The 14,287-nt window shown below is 33.7% G+C and overlaps 1 pseudogene; it reads right to left on the reverse strand.

The window, feature by feature from the left end:
• Positions 1-13,180: 13,180 nt before the first annotated feature.
• Positions 13,181-13,503, reverse strand: LOC143398242 (large ribosomal subunit protein eL37-like; annotated as a pseudogene).
• Positions 13,504-14,287: the final 784 nt, after the last annotated feature.

Here is a 14,287-nt window from a genome sequence, read left to right on the forward strand (position 1 = left end):
TGTATTATATTTATAACTCATTTATTATATTTATAATACATTATTATATCATAAGCCTACTTTCTCACTGCTTTTTTTCATTTTTTGCATATTATATCTTTCCAACCTCTTTTTTCTAATTTATCTTGTAATTTTATATTGAGATTGCGTTTATCAATATGAACTTTAAAGTTTCATATAAACACACATATCCATTTAACACATTTGTGTTATCAAAATTTGTGTGTGTTTGTGTGTGTACACACGTTTTGCTGGCTTGGGCATACAGTGATAGTAGAAGTAGTGACACCCAGTAGGAATTATCAGCATTCTCTACATACACAGAGTGAATTCCAAACTCCATTCTCCATTTCCCAGTAACAGGAAACATACTTTGTAACTGACACATGACTAAAGTCCAGTTAACAAAGTAAACTGGAATAATGAAAAAAGAAAACCTGGGAAGAATTAAAACCATAAAATAAACAAAGGGCATATATAGATTAAAAGGGGGTAGATTTAAGTCAAAGTATTTCAAAAATTTGACTTTGTAATTAAAGATCTCACAATGTAAGCTCAGGTCTAGAAGGTCTAAGGAGTAAATTGAAATGAACATTAAAATATTGTGAAAAAAAATGTTAATCTTAGAAAACATCTGGGAATACAGAAAGAGCATTTCCCAACAAATTTTTGGAGGCAGTACAAACCAAATATCACAACTAGACACCTATATGATACAGAAGTAAAATATTTCTTATGATCATAATTCCAAAGTCTTAAATAAAATATTAGCAAATTAAATCCAACAAATATAAAATTTATCATGATAAATGGAAGTTAATTGTTAGAATGGAAAAATGACTCACTACATCAAAGACACACACACAGCATAATGTCTGAAAATAAAACCTTCCTTGAATTAATAAATGTCATTTATTAAAACTACAGACACTATCACTTTTATTCTTGACATTGAAATTCTGCCTACAATTAAAGAAAATCAAAGCACAAAATAAAGAAAGAAAAAAACATGGATGAAATCGATGAACTATTAACTCATATTTAATGTCATGTGGGAGCTTCTCATCATTACTTATGAAATAAAAATGAAAAAAAGGAAAAAACTCCTAAGGATAGGAAAAAAGGGAAAAAATGAAGCTCTTTTGTAAATAATACGAATGTAATATATAAAAAGTCAAAAGAAACAGAAACCTACTACTATTATTAACTATTTAAAATTCTTATTTGCAGTATTGATATACACAGTTACATACACAAATATATGATTTATTTCTATACAATGAGAAACAATTATAAAATAAACTTTAAAAATTCCATTTTACACAGTGTGAGTAAACCTTAAAAATATGCAGACTTGGGCTGGGATTGTGGCTCAGTGGTAGAGCGCTTGCCTAGCATGTGTGAGGCGCTGGGTTTGATTCTCAGCACTACATATAAATAAATGAATAAAATAAAGGTTCATCAACATCTAAAAAAATTTTAAAGCATATATGCAGTCTACTTATGATTGAAAATACAAAACATGACAGAGAACAATCAAATTAGACAAATACATAGAAAAAAATCACATTCATAAATTAACTTGATATTATTGAAATTTTCATTTCACTCAAAAATTGACTTGTAGATTGAATATTATCTATTACAAAATACCAGGAAGCTGTTTGTAAAATTTGGCAAGACGTTGTATGAGATTTACATATTAAAAAATAAAACAGGCAAAATAATTAAGAAAAGCAAAAGCAGAAAAATACCAAATTTCAGAGACTTATGATGAAATGATGATAATTAAGGTAGTGTGCCATTTGTGTAAGAGTAACTATATAATTTGGAAAGAAGTGAAGATATTTTGAAATACATATCCTAAAAATATTTACCTGTGTATTCATTGATCCTATGCAGATGACTATCAAAGCCTTATGAAACGATGTACATGTCAAAGTTTTGTAAAATATGTGATATTACAACCATATAAAGAGTCAGATGATCATTATAAATGTATATGTCCACGTGTAAATACTCACATACTTTAAATTTACTATCTTTAAAACCAAAGTGAATATTCACTGTATTCACAATTGTTTGTGCTGTCTAGATTTAACTTTGCAATGTACATCCCATTTAAATGGCATAATGTCCTTTTACTGAAGGTTTTATATATACATATGGATGCTTATATAGTCATGAAGTTTTCTGGCTTTTTTTATTTTTATTTTATTTTATTTTATTTTTTTTTTTTGTATTCCAGTTTAAAATTGGTATAAGGTCAATGTTAGCATGATCTCATGTAAGACCATACATTTAAATGTATATATTTTGTAAGAGTCCTGTAAATGGTACACTCCATTTTGTATTCCAAAAATTTGGGGCACTGTTTTGTATTGTTTTGTTCTTCAGTTTCTGTTTTAAAATAATTACATATAATTCCTACATTACCCAAATTTTTTTTTAAAAAAATCAAACATTGTTCTCAAACTAAAACACTCCATAGCATGGTAAATTAGAACACAAACAGAATTTCACAAAGGAATGTACATAAATTGATCTGGGCCATAGTACAGTAAAAATAAAGCACAGATAAATTTTATAAAATTGATTTCTTAATTACGTGTGTTTCTGTAACATCCTTATGGTTGGTGTTTTTGTCAAACTTCTCCGGCACTGTAATTTGCAGAAGTGATGATTTAGAGCCTGCAGCAAGAAAAAGCACAGGTCAACGTTCCCCAGTGGGGAGCAGAATCTTCAGTCTTCACTTGTCTCCTTTCCCTTCATCACCTTTTAAACTCCCAAGCCCCAGCATTTGCACATACGTCAAGATCCAAAACTACACCTTACTGATCCCAGGAAGAAGATCCTGTGAGAGCAAGAGCTTTGCTGCCACTATCCAGAGACACTTTGGGGCCTGTTGACCTCAGCCCTGAACCTAAGACCCCATCCCAGGGTCCTGACCCCATACAGACTCTCTCTTTCCCGCACCTCCACAGGAGATGCACCTCTTCTTATACAGGTCACATAAATGAGGGACGTTTGCACGGAGCCTTCTCACCACCAGGGCTCAGGGGCCCTCAAGCATCAGAGTCTTGAAACAGGTTTGGCTCTGCTGCATCCTTCACCAGTCTATCTGAGCTTTCTGGAGCGAGGAGGCTGAAGCTCATCTTGCTAAAGGTCTCTGCTAAAGGCTGCCCTCCGATCCAGTTGGGCCCTTTACTTACTCTGGCCGCCGGAGGTCGGCCACGCCAGGCCTGAGAGGATTATCAGGAGAGACAGCATTGTATGGTTAACCGGCCTGGCCACAGTGATGGCGGTTGTAATGCAACGCCTGGGTCTCGTGGCCACCAACTACTGGGCTCTTGCAGGGCGGGGTCAAAGGAATTCCCGGGGAGCCAGACAGTAGTAAAGATTGGAGGGCGTCGCTGGTCTGTCTAGTCCTGAGCCAGCTCTGTGGATTGCAGAACCCAGCCTTCTACAGCCCCAGAGGTGCCTGTTCACATCTCCCCTGTACTTGCTAAAGCACACTGAGGCCTGCACTTCTGTGCACTGGTGCCTTTTCCCAAAAGCTTGACACTTACATTGTATTGCGGTGTAACTTAAGGGTTTTATAAAGCACATTTTCTCCTTTAGATATTTGATAGGGAAGTTTTTGGTAGTGTTTGTATTCCATATCAGAGCTTTGTGGACCAATGGGTAAACTACTGTATTAAAGGAAAACACAAACCTCAAGAAATTCACAATATGTTTTGTAGCAGACAATTGCTTATTATAACTATATCTACTACTAAATTTTTACTTCTTAAATCTCAGGTTAAAAAAAAAAAATAGACCCAAATATCCGGCATGGTGGTGCATGTGTGTAATCCCAGGAGTCTGGAGGCTGAAGCAGGAGGATTGTGAGTTCAAGCCAACCTCAGCAAAAGCAAGGTGTTTAAGCAACTCAGTGAGACCCTGTCTCTAAATAAAATACAAAATAGGTCTGGGGATGTGGCTCAGTGGTTGAGTGCCCCTGAGTCAATCCCCACTACTGAAAATAACAGACTCCCCCCCAAAAAAACCCCAACTAATTATTGTGTTATGGTTAAGATGGATTCTAAGAAAACTAAGAAGTTTAAACAAAGTTCTATATATGACTGTATGTACAGTTCTCCTTTGGTATATGTAGGGAATTCTGTGAATGCTCAAGTCCCTTAAATAAAATGGCTAGTATTTTCATATAACCTGCAAACATCTCCCTATATACTTAAAATCATCTCTGGATTACTCATAATACTTGACACATTGTAAATACATTGTAAATACAAATGTTGTGTAAATTGTTGTTATGCTATCATGTTTACAGAATAATGATAGGAAAAAAACACCTGATTTTGTTAAGAATATATATATTTAATATTGTAACTGCAAGGTTGATTTAATCTACATATATGGAAACTGAAGAAACAGAGGACCTACTACCTTTGTTTTATTCTTTTCATTGACTTATAAGCAAAAATTATAACTAAACAATGAACCTATAAAAATAATTAAAAATCCACTTGTTCACTTTTTTACAGTTTTGTTTCTTAGAAAAACCTATGGCTTAAAGACATTAAATAAATAGCCAAAAGAAAACTTTTTCTCTTTAAATACAGAGCTTACAAATGGAAAGACAGCAGAGTTAACATGGAGAGAACTTTCCTTTTATGGATTAATATTATAGTCTTCTTGAATTGTTAAACCACAATGCAAAGAAAAGACCACCAACTCCAATTTTAAATCAGATTAAAACAAGCTTGTATTTGTGTTCACTGGAACTGGCCAGGACTGTCTCTCCCAAAAACCCTGGGCTAGAGAACAGTACCCTAACTCTCTAGGAGCATATTTTTATAAAACAAAAAGTTGCAAAGGGAGGTGTCTTGAGAACTTCCAGATAACAGGATTTTGACAAGCATAATACAAAGGCAGATATAGGAGGTTAAAGATCAACATGGCTTAAAATTTCAAGGTAGGGAATAAATTTAGAATTTATGAGGCACTACTGAGGTTTCAGAGATGGTTGTTATCAGGTCAGGGGGAGTCAGGATTTATGAGGAGTCGCTAAGGTTTTAGAGAGAGTTGTTATCTGGTCAGGAAAAGCCAGGCATGGGTGAGTTCAAGTCATGGGCAGGAATTCCAAACAAATTTAGAAATTGTAGTAATTTATAGTAAAACAGAAATGAACTTTTCATGACTTTGTACGTGATGGCTCCGAATCTTAAGATGGAATTAGGCTGGGATCATCAGAATAATTTCATTTTTTTACGATTTTTAAATTTGTTTATAGTAACACTCTGTAGCAAAACATAAAATACCACCTTGACCATTTTTGAGTGCACATTTTGGAGGAATTAAATACACTCACATTGTTGTGAAACCATCCATCTCCAAAACTCTTTTCATCTTATAAAACTGAAACTCAAACAATAACTCTTCATCTTCCCATTTTTCTCCGAGTTTTCTTTCTGTCTCTGAATTTGAGTACTGTAGGGAACCTAACAATTAGGAATCAGACCATATTTTTCATCATGTGACTGGCTAATTGTATTTAGTATAATGTCCTCAAGTTTCCTCTATGTGACGAACCCAGCCTAATTCCATCTTATGATTGGGAGCCATCTTTGGGTCACAAAGTCATGAAAAGTTAATTTCTGTTTTACTATGAAGTACTGCAATTTCTAAACTTGCTTGGAAAGCCTCCCTATACCTTGAACTCACCCATGCCTGGCTTTCCCTGGCAATCTTCTCTGAAAACTTAGTGGCGCCTCATAAATTCTGGTTTTCCTTGACCAGATAACAACCCTCTCTGAAACCTTAGCAGCGCCTCATTAATTCTGGTGTTGGGATCTAAATTTACTCCCTAACTTGAAATGTTGAACATTTAGATCATTAACCTACTATCTGCATTTGTATTATGCTTGTCAAAATCCTATTATCTGTAAGTTCTCAAGACACCCCCCTTTTGTAACTTTTTGTGCTATAAAACTATGCTCCTAGAGAGCTGGGGTACTGTTCTCTAACCCAAGGATTTTGGGAGAGACAATCCCGGCTGGAATTACAAGCTTGCTTGAATTTGATTTAAAATTGGAGTCAGTGGTCTTTTCTTTGAGTTTTATCACTTAGCCATACGTAGATATCTCTTAGCTATTGTAAATACTATTTTTGTGAACAACTATGAACAAATATTTGAGACTCTGCCTTCAATTCTTTCAGCTATATTCCCTGAATATTATCAGAGTAAAAATGAAATCCTTAGAATGGGAGACAATAATTTCAAATAATAGATAAGAGATTTAGATCCAAAATATGTAGGATATTCTAAAAACTCAACAAGAAAGTACAAATAATGTGATTCAAAAATAGCTAAAGGATTTGAATGAAAATTTCTGTAAAGAAGATACATGTGCAAATAGCCCATAAGCATTGGAAAAGTTGCTCAGCATTACTAATCTTTAAGGCAATGCAAACCAAAACCATAATAAGTATCTTATATTCATATTCATTAGAATGACTCCTATAAAAAAACAAAAAAAAGACAGGGCAAAATCAGGCTACTCAAAGATGGGATAAATCAGAATCTGGCCACATCTTCTCTGAAACTTTTGTTTCTCACAGGCCTTGCAGAGAGCCCAGAGCATTGGATTTAAATTACAGCGCTCACTAACTAATTCACCTTCTTCTAGTTACCCTTGAGAATCCTCCCCAAATTCCTGTTTAGGTTCCCTTCTCTTATCACTCTGAATCTCTCCATCTAATTCAGCTGGTTCTGACTCAGGTCTTCCAGCCCATCTCAGGCATGCTCTCTGCAGACAAAGAGACTGGGGAAGGCCGGCTGAGGGCATTCTTAAAACTAGCGATCAGATCCACTGCTGACCATATCATACTCTCTTGATCTGAATCTAAACAAGTTTGTATTAAGACCGCATATTCTCTGAGTTAATCGATCATGCACCTGAATATTTTGGCTGATTTATATCCAGTGCGTAATTCTCTGCCAAGCTTTTCCCAAACATGCAAATTAAAGGAACCCTCTTTGGGAAAAAATGGGCAAATCTCCAGTAACACTTCTAAAAATTGTGCCAGCTGAATGTTGTTTACTGGATTCCCTCTTTGCCTTAGTATAGTTTTAAGTATTGTGAGAAAAAATTCACTCTCTTTAGAATTAGTTCCCCATGTTTAACACCAAGCTATTAAAAACTCCCCACTCCATCCTCTCTTTAAATTGACTAATTCGAGTGTCTCCTGATTTGAGGGGCAGCCAAGCTCACCTGAAATTTCTCTCTCTGAATACCTAGACAATGATCTAGGTTCAGGCACCAGATCTTGCTCCATCATGCACAGTGAGTGAACAGTGACTGAGCAGTTAATTGCTTTCAGGCTGTAAGCTGGCTAAGAAAATAAAGGTCAGAAATAATAAAGACAAAAGCATGAAAATAGTTTAAAAAGCAGGACTCTGTGGATTGTTCAACCCAAGGGTCCAACCCCTAACAAAGAAGAAAAACACATGTTCTTTATTATATATGAAAAATATTAAAAGGATTTATTGTGAAAGAAAACTTAGAGGCAAACAAAAAGTAAAGTTGAGCAGGAACAGGCTAATTGGAGCTCACCTACTTGCATGATATCATCTCTAGGCTTAGTATAGCTGGCACCACAAGGCTATTGAGCACACCCATATTTCTTCCACCCCAGGAGAGCAGGCAGCTGAATTCAAAGCTATCTAATCCATAAATTCCACATCAGGCATGGACTCTATCTCATTAAGAGCAGCTACCTGCAAATGGGCATGTCTTTCAGCATCATTGCACTGAAACATTCCCAGAAGCAGCAGACTCCAAGTTCAGGCTCTAGAGATCAAAACAGTGATTTATTTGCTGCTCCTGTTGCTTGACTACAAAACATTCTAAACAAAATATTCAATGAAGATGGAATGAAAAAAAAAATGGGGGGAACCAACAAAGAGAGGAACTACATAAAGAAAGTCAATCAAAAGAGAAACTAATACAAATTAAAACCAGAAACAAAACAATTACTGGGAATACAGATCATATCTCAATAATAATCTTGAATGTTAATGACCTGAACTCAATAACCAAAAGACATAGAATGACAGATTAGATCAAAAAACAAGACCAAACAATATGCTGTCTCCAAGAGACTCACCTCATAGGCAAAGAGACTGGAGATGAAGATGAAGGATGGGAAAAAAAAAAAGTATCACTCACATGGATAACAGAAACAAGCAGGGGTTTCTATCCTCATATCAGATAAAGTGGACTTCAAGCCAAAATTAATCAGAAGGTACATTTCATAGAGTTTAGGGGAATTATACATCACAAGAAATAACAATCATAAATATTTATGCCCCAAACAATGGAACACCTACATACATCAAACAAACCCTTCTTAACTTCAAGAAGCAAATAGACCACACCACAATAATACTGGGTGACTTTAACACACCTTTATCACCACTGGATATATCCTCCAAGCAAAAAAGAAACTATAGAATTAAATAATACAATCAATAATTTAGACTTAACAGATATATATAGAGTATTTAATCCAGCAATGAGTGAATACACTTTTTTTCTCAGCAGCACATAGCTCCTTCTCTAAAATAGACCATATATTAAGTCACAAAGCTACTCTTAGCAAATACAAAAAAAAAAAAAATAAAGATAACATCCTGAATTCTATCATATCATAATAGAATAAAATTATTAAATCAATAATAAATAAAAAATAGAAGCTACTCTAACACCTGGAGACTAAATAATATGCTATTGAAGGATCAGTGGAGAGTAGAAAAAATCAGGGATGAAATAAAAAAAATACTTAGAAGTAAATGAGAATAGTGACACCACATAACAATATCTCTGAGACACTGTGAAGGTAGTGCTAAGAGGAAAGTTCATTGTATTGAGCTCATTAATTAAGAGAATAGAAAGTCTACAAATAAATGGCCTAATGTTACACCACAAAAGCCTAGAAAAAGAAGAACAAATCAACATCAAAATCAGTAGAGGACAGAAAATAATTAAAATCAGAGCTAAAATCAATGAAATTAAAACAACTCAAAAAATTGACAAACAAAAAGTTGATTCTTTGAAAAAGTAAATAAAATTTATAAATCCTTAGCCATACTAATAAAGAAGAGAAAACTCAAATTACTAAAATTTGTGATAAAAAAGGAAATATCATGAATACTACCAAAATACAGAAGATAATCAGAAACTATTTCATAAATTTATACTCTAATAAAATGGAAAATTCTGAAGACATCTAAAAATTTCTAGAGACATATGAGCTAACCAAAGTGCATCAGGAGGACATACAAAATTTAAACAGATCAACTTCAAGCAAATAAATAGAAGATGCCATCAAATGCCTACTAACTAAGAAAAGCCCAGGACCAGATGGATTCTCAACCAAGTTACACAAGACCTTCAAAGGAAAACTTACACCAATACTCAAATTATTCTATGAAAGAGAGAAGGAGGGAAACCTTCCAACTCACTCTATGAGGTTAGTATCACCTTGATACCAAATCCAGACAAAGACACACCAAGGAAAGAAAATTTCAGACCAATATCCCTGATGAACAAAGATGAAATTATACTCAATAAAATTCTGGCAAATTTACATACAATAACACATTAAAAAGAGAGTGCACCATGATCAGGTGGGGTTCATCCCAGGAATGTGAGGTTAGTTCAACATATGGAAATCAATAATATAATTTATCATATCAATAGAGTTAAAGACAAGAATCATGTGATTATCTCAATAGAGGTGTTATGACTAGGTTGCAATAAATGGCTGAGTCAATTTTAAAGGACACAGAACTATCTTTGTTCACTAGTTAATGAGCCAAAGGGCAGGCTGCATGTCTACACTCTTCCACCCCTTCCAGGCGTTAAAGCATACCTTTTATACTGCAAGGAAAGCATGTCAATACTTTAATAAGTACATCATAAGTGGTTGTTTGATTCAAATCCTCAGATATTATCAGCTCTAAAATCATAAGCAGAAGGGAGAGTGAGTAAAATTTAGCCTGACTACAAGTTAAAGAACTGTTATAATGTCTAGACAATCATTTTCTGACAGGGCATTTTGCCCAAGAAAAAATGGGGACAAAAAATAAAAATTTTACATTGTATAAGAAGAATAAAAGCATTTGCATTTCTAAGCAAAGTGTGCTAAGCAGGATCAGAATAGCAGAGACAGCGTTTTCTATGGGAGAAGCATATCTTACATGACATGGAGTCTCAGGGTTAAGTGGAGTCTGGTCTTATCCCATATAGCCTGGCCCATAAAAGATGCAGAAAAAGCATTTGACAAAATGTAGCTCCACTTCATATACAAAACACTAGAGAAACTAGGAATAGTAGGAACATACCTCAACATTCTAAAAGCTATCTTTGCTAAAACCAAGGCCAGCATCATTCTAAGTGGAAAAAGAATGAAACCATTCCCTCTGAGAGCTAGAAGAAGACAAGGATGCCCTCTTTCACCACTTTTATTCAATATTGTCCTTGAAACTCTAGTCAGAACAATTAGACAGAAGAAATAAATTAAAATGATAGGAATAGGAAAAAAATAACTTAAACTATCACTGTCTTCCAATGACATGATTCTATATTTAAAAGACCCAAAAAATTCCACCACAAAACTTCTAGAACTAATACATGAATTCAGCAAAGTAGCAGGATATAAAATTTACACCCATAAATCAAATGCATTTCTATACATCAGTGAAGAATTCACTAAAAAATAAATAAGGAAAGCTACCCCATTGAAAAAAGCCTCAAAAAATAGAACATTTGGGAATCAATCTAACAAAATAGGTGAAAGATCTCTACAACAAAAACTACAGAACACTAAAGAAAGAAATTTTTAAAGACCTCAGAAAATGGAAAAATCTCCCATGCTCCTAGATAGGTAGAATTAACATTGTCAAAATGGCCAAAAAACTAAAAGGCTTATAGAGATTTAGTACAATTCCTAATTAAAATCTCAATGACATTTTTTCATAAAAATAGAAAGAGCGATTATGAAATTCACTTAGAAAAATAAGAGACCCAGAATAGTCAAAGCGATTCTTAGCAAGAAAAGTGAAGCAGAAGGCATCACAATACCAGACCTTAAACTTTACTACAGAGTCATAGTTTCAAAAAAATAGTATTGTCACCAAAATAGACACATAAACTAATGGTACAGAATAGAAGACACACAGAGAAACCTACATAAATACAGTTAACTTATACTAGACAAAGGCACCAAAAACATACATTGGAGAAAAGCCCCTTCAACCAATGGTGCTGAAAAAACTGGAAATCCATATGTAGCAGAATGAAATTAAATTCCCATCTCTCACTATGCTCAAAACTCAACTCAAAGTGGATCAAAAGCTTAAGCACTAGAACAGAGACCATGCCCATAATAGAAGAAAAAGTCCCTACCATGTTGGCATAGGAAGTGACTTAACATGACTCCTAAAGCACAAGAAATAAAATCAAGAACCAATGAATGGGATGAATTTTAACTAAAAAGCTTCTTCACAGCAAAAGAAACCATCAAGAATGTGAAAAGAGAGCCTATAGAATGGGAGAAAATCTTTACAACCTCAGATAGAGCATTAGTCTCCAGGGTATATAAAGAACTCAAAAACACCAAAAAACAAATAACTCAAGCAATAAATTGGCTAAGGATCTAAACAGACACTTCACAAAAGAAGAAACATAATTGATCAACAAATATATGAAAAAAAATGTTTAAATCTTATATAACTATGTATATATGTGTGTATGAGTATATGTATATGTATATATATGTATCTATGTGTATATATCTATATATATATATACATCTCTCTCTCTCTCTCTCTCTCTCTCTATATATATATATATATATATATATATATATATATATATATATATCTTGAGTATTCTACTCAAGTCTTATTATATAGCTATGACTATCAAGAAAGTGAGGTATTGGATAAGGGGTAATTAACAGGACAATTGAACAAAATGGAGCATCCAGAAACAAATTTACACAAATATACTTATCTGATATTTTTACAGTTTCTAAAGTTACTGAATGAATAAACAATAATCTTTTTGAAAAATAAAACTACTACTATTAGATACCTATAGTCATAAGAATGAATCTTGACTAAAACTTCATTTATATAAGAAGTTAACCAGATATTAAAATGTAACATGGAAAATTATATATATCTTTTAAAGAAAAACATAGAAGAAATTTTTAATCTGGAGTGAGAAAAACATTCTTATAAAATTTGAAAGGATAAAAAAAGCAAAGTTCAAATAAGGAGAAAATAAGTTCAGCCTACATATCTAACATAGAAATCTGTTCCAATCTATAAGAGTCTCAAAAATCGTAATGAGAAGCTATAACTGTACAAAAGGACACAAAGAAGTCATTAAAGAGGAAATACCATTGTCACACAAGAACATAAAAATATTTTAAACACAATTATTCATCATTCACTGTATACAGATTAAAACCACAATAAGATATATGTTCCTCTCAGAACAGATTTTAAAAAGTAACATTAACAAACTGATTAATAGAAGTCACATAATGCAAAACATTTCTGATTGACACTCTAGAAGAATGTATTTCAGTTTCTTATAAAACTTACAATGAACTTAATATACAACTCAGCAAGTAACTCTTATGAATATATCTCAGTGAAATAAAAACTTATGCTTATACACAAACCAACATATTAATTTTTATAGCAGCTATTAATATCAGCCCCAACTGGCAACAACAAAATCATTTAATAAATGAATAATTGTTAAGCAAACTGTTGTGCATTCATACCATGGAACACCGACCAACAATAAATCAGAAATAAAAAACTAACACCAGTGTCAACTTGGGCAGAATTTAAAATTATTAGGCTGAGTAAAATTCCTGATCTCAAAAGTTTATATATTGCATGATTCCATTTATGTAACATTCTTAAAATAACAAAATACAGAGAAGGAGAACAGATTGGTGGTTGCAAGGAAGGATAAGGTAGTGAGAGGGGTCACTATATAGGGGTGGCATGAAGGATCCTTGTGGAGATAGAACATTTTTTTTCCATTTTTAAAAGCCAAAATATTTATTGAGTGGCTAGTTGTTGAAACTCTCAAGATGAACTGGATGCTGCAACATCTGCTTTCTTAGGTTAGGAGTTGTTCTTTCACAGAATCCATGCCTGAATCTGCGTTATATGATTTTTAAGTGTCTCTTTAGACCAGTCCTGGCAGTATTTCCTTTTAGCCTTGGCACTCTGGTTATACTTTCTGTTGCACCTGGTAGGGTGGCCACATTTGCCCAGGCAGACATCTGAAGGTAGCAGGCCTTAGAGCCACTGCAGCAGCACAGTGTGTGCATCTTACTAGGACGCTTTCCAAATGGTGACATTCCCTTGTTCCCTTCCTTATCTTGCTTCTGTCGCGGAGACCACATGTGTGCATCTTTATTGTGGCATTATGTGATTCTACACATCACAACATTGCATATTATTATATATATACACACACATACACACAAGACTACATGTAAATTTAAATATATAAATTTAAACAAGCTATGTCAATTTTTTAGTTTTTTAATGGTATCACAGATTTTTATAATTGAAGGATAAGGATACTAGTTGAAGGGGGTATGGAATTGCTCTTGTCTTTTTTTGGCATGAGAGGGGGATGGGGGAGGCGGATTCAACTTTAAGTGAATCTGTAATTATATCCAAAAGTTGAAAAATATCAACTTATAAATAAAACTGGTCAGTCTAACAAAAGATTAAAAGGAACAACAACAATACATAATAAGATGTTAAATTCACACTCATCCATATCTAGTCATAATAATTATGAAAGGTAACAACAGGACCAATGAAAAAGTGAAGAAGTGTAACATTCCAGTTTCAGCAAACAACAGGGATGTTGAAGTCCCTTAATATTGTTGTAGAGATGTCTGCCTCTCTTAACATCTAGTGATACTTCCTTTATTTATTGTGTGCTCTGTTGTTGGGTGCATAAATATTTGTAATTGTTAAGTCTTCTTGCTTATTTTACCCTGTTCATTATGTAATAGTCTTCTTTGTCCACTTGTACAAACTTTCACTTAAATCTGTTTATCTTATGTTAGTTCACCTACTTCTTCTCTCTTTTTGTGTTTTCCTTCACATGGAACATGTTTTTCTATACTTTCATTTTTAGTCTATCTGTGTGTCTTTTGAGGTGAAACAAGA

Source organism: Callospermophilus lateralis, chromosome 4 (genome assembly GCF_048772815.1).
Source record: "Callospermophilus lateralis isolate mCalLat2 chromosome 4, mCalLat2.hap1, whole genome shotgun sequence".
In the NCBI taxonomy this organism is placed as follows: Eukaryota; Metazoa; Chordata; class Mammalia; order Rodentia; family Sciuridae; genus Callospermophilus; species Callospermophilus lateralis.